General features: G+C 37.1%; 1 pseudogene; it reads left to right on the top strand.

Moving 5' to 3' along the window:
• Nucleotides 1-6,812: 6,812 nt before the first annotated feature.
• Nucleotides 6,813-8,391, top strand: LOC145090533 (UDP-glycosyltransferase 91D2 pseudogene; annotated as a pseudogene).
• Nucleotides 8,392-8,931: the final 540 nt, after the last annotated feature.

Consider the following 8,931-nt stretch of genomic DNA (forward strand, 5'->3'; position numbering starts at 1 on the left):
TGTTTATTTACTCTAAGTATATATAACTTGTACCCACTTAGTACGCATAGAAAGGCTTGTAGTGTCATTTTACTTAACTTCCATTCAAGTAGGAAATATAGGATTTTCTAGAGGAACATGCGAACATTTCAAAACAGAACTTACAGCTTACATCACTTGTGCATATACATTCTTAACCACATTTTACAACTTACTCACATCCCTAAAATCTTATGAACTCACCAGCTTAATTGCTGATCAACTCTTTCAAATAACTTGTATTCTCAGGAGACTATTAGACAGGTGCTCGTGTTGGGACTTCAGAAGATGGAGCTTATAGCTTCAATCCTTGTTTTGTTATTTGTTTATGACTTCTATGTTTTGTGAACACAAATATTGTAAACACTTTCTTTCTAAATGAAATGGTTGTTCATTACTTGCTTACCATATACATATCTCGTGATACTTGACATGACGTCCTCCACCCACGAACGTTTCCGCCGTTCCGGTTTTGGGGTGTGACAAGTATCACAACAACGAGTATAATAGTGCTCAAAGTAAATACAACTATCATAAATATAATTGAAAAAGTTACACCAAAGTATATGTTTACACGTTTCAAATCAATTACATTATGATGACAAAATGAATTGTTTGACGCTTTATCGTCTCATCCTCAAAACGCTGTTGATTTCCTATTTCACTGAATTCCTTAGAATACAAGTAGTTTTGAAAAAGTGTCAACACAAAGGTTGGTGAGTTCATAAGTTTTTGAGATAAAGAGTTTGGAAACCGATCTTTGTAATGAGTTGTGTGTTACCAAGAAAAATCCAATATTTTCCTTATAGAAGTTATGTGGTCCTAAATGCCGGGACCGAGAATGAACAAGTATTTGTCATACTTAAAGATATAAAAGTGGTTTTAAATTGGCGTAAAACCCTTTCTGAATTGAGAAAAATCCTATAATGAATGGTGTGTAGTCTTAAATACCAAGGCTGAAAATATACAATAATATCTGTAATTATTGATATAAAAAGTGATTTTAAATCGACATAAAACCCCTTTTGATTTATGAAAATACCCGTAAAATTTATGTGTTGTTAACTCCCTATGTGATCCGCTATAACCATACTATGACTGAATGAACCTGCCATGACGTTTTTCAGGCGTCACGAAACTGAAATGACACTTGTCACCACAGACCTGCCGGTCTAGCTTTTGCATGCAGCTCAGGTGTGGGGTGTCTAACCCAATATAGATCTATACACAACTATCACGTTCTCCCTACAAGAGAATCTAGATATAGCTACCAGGAATTTGAATCCCGCACTCGGACGTACGGAAAGAGAATGTCTCACAATTTAAGTTAACAAGTTTACGTGTGGTGTGCGTGAGTGTAAAAGCTTTTTGTGTGGGAATAAAACCTTCCGAAATGTGTTTGATGTGTTAATGGAAACATAAACCATACCTATTATAGTTTATCAAAATGTTTAAATGTAATAGTTATAACTTTGTTTATTATGGTTAACTACTGTATTTGTGAAGGTAAAAACCCTTTTGTTTATCGATATGTATATGTACTTTTTACCAAAGTGAAGCAACATGCATTATAACAACTAATTGATTACCATACTTTTGTAGGTAAAAATCCATTTGTTTCCTGATGTATGATTATATACTAAGTCAAAATGTCATCTATTTGTAAGAACATATTTTCACATAAAGATTTACACCTTGCTCAACATGTTACAAGGTGAAACGAAATTGATAGCATTTTTCTGTTGTTAATATTTTCATTTACTGTTATTAGAAAATTTATAGAAAAATCATCAAAGGTCCAAATCAGAATCCGTAAATTCTGAGATTTTGGGAAATGAGTCCAGTTTGTTCATAATTTTTATTATGAATTTTAATGACCTTCAACTTGTGTGAAAAAGTACATAATCACAGACTGGTCCGGATTGATGTTTGAAATGATAGACAGTTTTGTAAAAATCACCATAAATTATAGATAAATCGTATGGAGATGTGAAAGTAGTCATTTGAAAGCTAAGAACTTGAACCACCTAATACAGTTTTGAAAACTAAAATGTTTAAGTTGTCCAAAACAGTCCGTGAATGGAGTCCAACGTTTCTGATGAAAGCTGTTAGAAAAGTTTAGTTATGTTCTTGGTGTTTTAACTTGTATTCCCCCCTAAAAACTTAAGAAAACATGAAAATGTAGGGGTATGAACTCACCTTGAGTGGTTTCAGTAGATGAGTGTTGAAGAAGAGAAGTGTTCAACTCAAGAACACTTGAAGGATCACTTGAAGATTTGAAGATCTAACATGAATGTGATGATGTTTGTGTAAGGAATCAATGATTTGAGTAAAAAGGGAAGTGTGATAATCATAAAGAGGATGAATTATACATACCAAGAGTATAATAAAGCTTGATTATCAGCCTTGGATCTCGAATTGGAGGGAGAAGTTTGAGAGAAATGGTGTTTGATCTTCTTTGGTGAAAATGAGGAAAATGAGTAAAGTGAAGAGAGAGAGAGAGGATTTCCCAGCTCTTTGGATAAAAGTTGCTGGAAAATGAGTGGAAAAGGACATTGAAGTGACCTAGGTAAGGTGGGGAGGTGTGGCTGGTCATAGAGTAGGTGTGGGGGTGGTTGCTTGTGTCATAAGGTAAAGCAAAGTCAACACTCCACCTCAATTATTCACCCACTAGATTTTATTTATTAAATAAAAATTTTCATAAAAATATGTTTAAATTGTGATTATTTAGGGTCTTATATGTTAAAATACGAGTTTGAGTGAAAATCCCGCGTTAAAATCTCGAAAAACGGGCTCAAAACGCTAAAAATATTGAAAACCGGGCAAAAACTACCAAATTCCGAAATTTGGGCCGAGGATGCGAAGGTTCGGCTCCTTAGGAGCTTAGAACCGAGAACAGGAGAAGAAACCGAGAGAGGAGGGCTCGGCTGCGCGGGTCGCCTCTTGGACCGAAGGTGAGGCTCGGATGCATGGGAACCGAGAGGTCTCGCAGACATGCTCATCAGAAGGGACCGAGAGTCGGGTCCTCGGACCGAAGGTGAAGCCCTCTCGGGCCGAAGGTAAGAAGGGAGAGTCTCGGTTCGGAATTGTCAGAGGACCGAAATAGACAGAGCACTCGGTCCATTTCGGTTGAGAGGGTCTTGGCTCCTAAGAGGTTTCGGTTCCTGAGAGGGTTTCGGTTCCTATGAGGTTTCAGTTCCTTAAGTCAGTTTTTCGCGTAGACTTCCGTTTTGGGCTGTTTTCGTCAAATTCGAGGGTCGGGATGCCCCGAGTGATTTTAAGAAGTTGAGAGAGATTTCGAGAGAGATTTGGGAGAGATTTGACGTACTGGGAGAGATTTCACATACTTAGAGAGATTTGAGAGAGATTTGACATTCTTGGAGAGATTTCTCATATAGAGAGAGATTTGGGAGAGATTTCACATACTTGGAGAGATTTGACATTTTTTGGAGAGATTCCTCATGTAGAGAGAGATTTCACATACTTGGAGAGATTTTGTAGAGATTTCTCATACTTAGAGAGATTTGGGAGAGATTCTCGATAAAGAGAGATAGAGTGAAAACGATTGAGAGAGGTTTCGTGTATGACATTTGTGAGTGTCCGGCTTCGCAACGCAAGGTCCGTAAGCCCCGTTAAGCCATGTTTGAGGATCTTACACACTCCAGATGTATATGCAACATTGTTTTATCGGTTTGGTTCGTTACTTACCACAGTTTTAGTTTAAGGGAATCTAGATGTACGGACTTTTCAATTGATGATTTCTCATTAGCATAACGAGTTGTATAGCAATTACCTAACGTAAGCCCTAGTACACAAAGGTTAATTGAGTCGATCGGTTTGACTTGTTGACTTTAGTTGACTTTGACTTGATTGGAATTTGACGGTTGTCACATTTAATGACCTGTTGATCTGGTCCCCTTAACCTTTTTTAGCCGGTTAATAGACATATGTGACTTTTAGTTGATTAGAAAAAATAAATTAAATCCACCTATCTCTCTATCTCTCTCACATACGCACACCTGCAATTTCCTTCCATAGTCTCCTCCCACCCTTTTTATTCATCGATCCGACATGCCCCGACCCATCTAATCGATCCAGGTTGTGGTGTTTCCTGTCTTTTTGTCATCTCCAACTGACAACTAGTCCCCTCCCCCATCCGATTCATCTTCTCGGTGACCCATGTGAGAAACTTCAAATAAAAAAACACCCACATACAATCATTATCAGTGAAGAACATCTCATAACTACATACACAAGACGCGGAAGGAATTTAAACCCGGATCAGATCTAATTTATGGATTGGTCTCTCAAGATTTGTCAATGGGTCTAGAGAGCAGCCTCTCCGCTAAGTGCTCGTTCTCCATCTGTCATCGTTGAGGTCTTAGTGCTAGGCATACCAGATTACAATGAATTAAACATTTGGTCGAGCACAAGACCATATCACCTCAATTCTTACTTTCCTCTATTCATTGTCTGCACCTAATTCCATTTTTAACAATAATAGCTATAAATCTAAACAAAACTAAAAAAACCTACAAAACCAATTTTTTTCTTCAGGTTCTCATATATTCAGGGGGTGTTTGGATAGGAAAAAAAGAGGTGCTTATTGCTTATTCCCACAATAAGCTAACTTTGAGTGTTTGGATAATATCTAGCTTATTAAGCTAAATAAGCTAATTTTAATTAGCATCTCTCCCCATGCTTATTGCTTATTTCTTATTCCCACCACAAATAAGCTAATAAGCTAATCCAAACACCCCCTCAGGCTTAATATAAGTGTACCCGACCCAACAAGACCCACCTTCTTGCTGACGATCCATATGTAAAACGAGCACGACCACCTGTTGGATTTTAGAGCTCCAAAGACAGGGACTAAAGGAATCTAGTGGTGTGGGGAGCGTCTTATGGTCTGGTACTGAATGTAGGTGTATAACGAAACCCCTTTCATCTTCTTTAACTAGGTTTACAAGTCCATGGCTTGAAACCCCTTGAACCCAAGAACAAATCCCCTTGAAACCCCATGTCTTCTAAAGACGAAGTTTATGGAAAAAGGTCATCGAAGAAGGAAAGAGATCGACGATGCTTTCTTCAAACTGAGAGAGAATATTTTCAAGAGATCGACTATTGCTATCGTTTTCAATCTCTACAATGTCGATTTAAAAGCTTGATCTCCGAAAATCGGTTTCTGTCCCACCCTCCACTTTACCGGTCGACTTCGAAGACAAACACCCCCTCTGAAGCCGTTGATCCGTCTTGGCCCTTTTCCTTTCACAATTTTTGCTAGACAAATGAGACAACGAGAGCATGGTCTAATTTCCTTGAGATTTGATTTTGCTATGAATAGGGTTTGATGGAGTGAGGGCTAATCAAAAGCACCGCCATCAAAGAAGCCTCCTTAAACTCTCCAAATTAAAGAACTCAAACGGAACACAGTTGGTGATGTGGCAAGTTTGGTCAACAAATTAGAAAAAATCAAAGTCAATTTAGGGCAATTGGTCAACAAATGCCAATTTGGCAAAGGGGTAACTGGGTGACCCCTTCACTTTGGCCAAAAGGACTTAATCGACCCGACAAAAAGGACTTGGTTCCCTCATAAAGCCATCAAAATAGTTAAAAGACTAAAATAGTAAACCCTAGAAAGTTTATAGGGTGCATATGTCATTTTCCCAATAAATTAAGCATATGTCATTTTCCCAATAAATTAAGCATCAGACAATTAACATCTTAACATGAACAAATTTAAAAAACTTAGGCTAAAAGTTAAAACACCACCAAACTATCTTTTTAAAAGTTTAATAAATGTTAAAACACCATCAAACCAATAACTTAACTAATTATATTTTATATTATTACTAACTAAATATTATATCTTATATATAATTATTTAATATAATAAATTCTGAAGATTCAGCTATTTCCCGTTATTGGAAAATTAAAAACCGCCTTGCATCGAAAATTTACGTTTTTTTTAAATTAAAATTGTACCATCGGTTTCAAATTTGGTTTTCGATTTATACGGTTTTTTTCGGCTTTTGCGATTTGCTTTTTCCTCGCCTCTAACCTTCTCGGGTATCTATACCGGATGGTTTTTTATTAAACTTATAGTATATATATATATATATATATATATATATATATATATATATATATATATATATATATTTATATATATTAAAAAAAATCAATAATCTTAAAAAAACAGTTTATTTATATAGTTATGATTATAATATTTACAAGGGTATGTTTTCCTTTTTTAAATGGGAGCGAAAAGGGGAGACAGGAAACATGTTTGACACCTGCTAGCAATCCTTCTTAATAAATGAAGGTTTTTTTTTTGCTATATGTCAATCTCTCATGAGTTTTGACACTTGTCATTTTGTAGTGTTTTTGAAATAAATATTATCCACTTGTCAATTTTTGGTTTGTTTTAACTTTTAGAATTAAAATCATATACTTATATAAGTATATATGTAAAGTATTAAATATATATATATATATATATATATATATATATATATATATATATATATATATATATATATATTAAATTGCAATAAATACGTTTCTTTTTTATTTATTTTAAAATTTTACATTAAAATTATTCTTTTTTACACTTTAATATTTAATATTTTTTTAAATCAACCCGTGTAATACACGTACGCCTAGTATATTTATATATGGGCTGACACCTGGTATATTTATATATTGACACCTGCTAACAATATATTGCATGAAGACAAAACCCAACAATATAAGGCACCGATACCATAAGGTTGACGGATAAGCTCCAATATGTTGATCTTCTTAAATTAATAAATTCAAACGAAGGCACGCCGAAGATCAGATCACCATTATCATTTACATTTTACCGGCGATGCCTACCACCGACTCCGACGGCAGTAAGCAGCAGCTTCATGTGGTGATGTTCCCATGGCTTGCTTTCGGTCACATCATCCCTTTCCTTGAACTTTCTAAATCAATAGCCCAAAAAGGTCACAAAGTCTCTTTTCTTTCCACAACTCGAAACATCCAACGCCTCCCAAACCTCCCTTCCAACCTCTCGCCACTTCTAAATCTTGTTCCACTCACTCTTCCACGTCTTCACCAGCTGCCACAGGATGCAGAAGCCACCATGGATGTCCGCACTGAAGATATTCAATACCTCAAGAAGGCCTTCGATGGTCTTAAGCCAGAGGTCACGCGATTTCTCAAGGCGGGTTCCCCAGACTGGATAATTTATGATTTTGCTCCCTACTGGTTGCCGGAGATCGCTGCTGGCCTTGGCATCTCGCGAGCCTTCTTCTCCATATTCAACGCATGGTTCATCGCTTTTCTAGGAGGATCGCCGGAGGACATGATAAATGGTTCCGATGATCGGACGTCGGTGGAGGACTTCCTAACGCCGCCCAAGTGGGTTCCATTCCCCTCGAAAATATGCTATCGGAGGCATGAGGCTGACTGGATGGTGGACAGTAGTTCTCCTAATGCTTCTGGGGTTTCAGATGTATATCGTAGCGGGATGATCTTCATGGGGTCTAACTGTGTGTTCATGAGATATTGCTTCGAATTTGAACCCCAGTGGTTAACCCTTTTAGAAGAGCTACACCACCTCCCGGTGATTCCAGTGGGTCTAATGCCACCGACCACATCCGCTGACGTCGGAGATGAGAAAGATGACACGTGGCTAACAATCAAGAACTGGCTCGATGGTCATCAAAAGGGACATGTTGTGTACGTGGCGTTAGGCAGTGAGGTTATGCTGAGCAAAACTGATGTAAGTGAGTTAGCCCTGGGTCTCGAGCTCTCTGGGTTGCCCTTCATTTGGGCTTTCAGAAAACCGGCGGGTTCCACCGAGTCAGACTCTGTTGAGTTGCCAGACGGGTTCTTGGAGCGAATCCGGAACCGTGGGATGGTGTGGACGAGTTGGGTACCTCAATTACAGATACTGAGTCATGACTCGGTGGGTGGATTCTTGACTCACTGTGGTTGGAGCTCGATTGTGGAAGGGCTAATGTTAGGTCATCCTTTAATCATGCTTCCGTTTTTGGTGGACCAAGGGCTGAATGCTCGAGCACTTGTTGACAAAAAGGTCGGAATTGAGGTGCCAAGAAATGAGCATGACGGGTCTTTCACCAAGAACTCGGTTGCCGACTCACTGAGTTCGGTAGTGGTTGAAGATGAGGGGAAGGTCTACAAGGAGAATGCGATGGCTTTGAGCCGAATATTTGACGACATGAAGCTACAACAGAAGTATACAAACGAATTTGTAGAGTATTTGGAAAAACATAGGTATAACCCTTGATTAAATGGTTGTTAAGGTTTTGTTTAAATGGTTGAATAAATGAAGATATAATAACATGGTTTTTGGGATTGTGTAAATGATTGAATAAGAACCATGAAAAGCTATTGAAGTATTTGATAGACATAAGAAGATGTTTTGTTCAGTCGGTATATCTTTTTTTTAGTGTATCCATTACTTACAACAATACAATGAAAAATTCTCTACACGAATTGATTCAGTGAAACTTTGAGACGAAGATTAATACTTTCGGAAAACTTAATCAGATTTAGTATAACTGATGATCAGATTAGTTTCACCACGAAACCAAGAAGCAGAACAGATCTAGTAGATTCATGATTCGAATCTTGATCATATTGTCTTCAATCTTCATGATAAGGATGATATCGAACAACATTAAACCAGAACATGCTAGCATAAAAAAACCGATTGTAGAAAATTAGACAACATGATAAATCAAGAAAATTAAGAAAATCAAAAGCACAACATTAAGATTTTTACGTCGTTTAGTTAGAATTACTAAAAACTTTACATCAATGATAGCATCTCTCTTTCTCAAATATATCTAAATTTAGACAGTGAAAACCGAGAAAAATACTTTCTAACAAGGCTAA

Source organism: Lactuca serriola, chromosome 2, assembly GCF_051521515.1.
Source record: "Lactuca serriola cultivar US96UC23 chromosome 2, Lser_US96UC23_V15, whole genome shotgun sequence".
Lineage (NCBI taxonomy): Eukaryota > Viridiplantae > Streptophyta > Magnoliopsida > Asterales > Asteraceae > Lactuca > Lactuca serriola.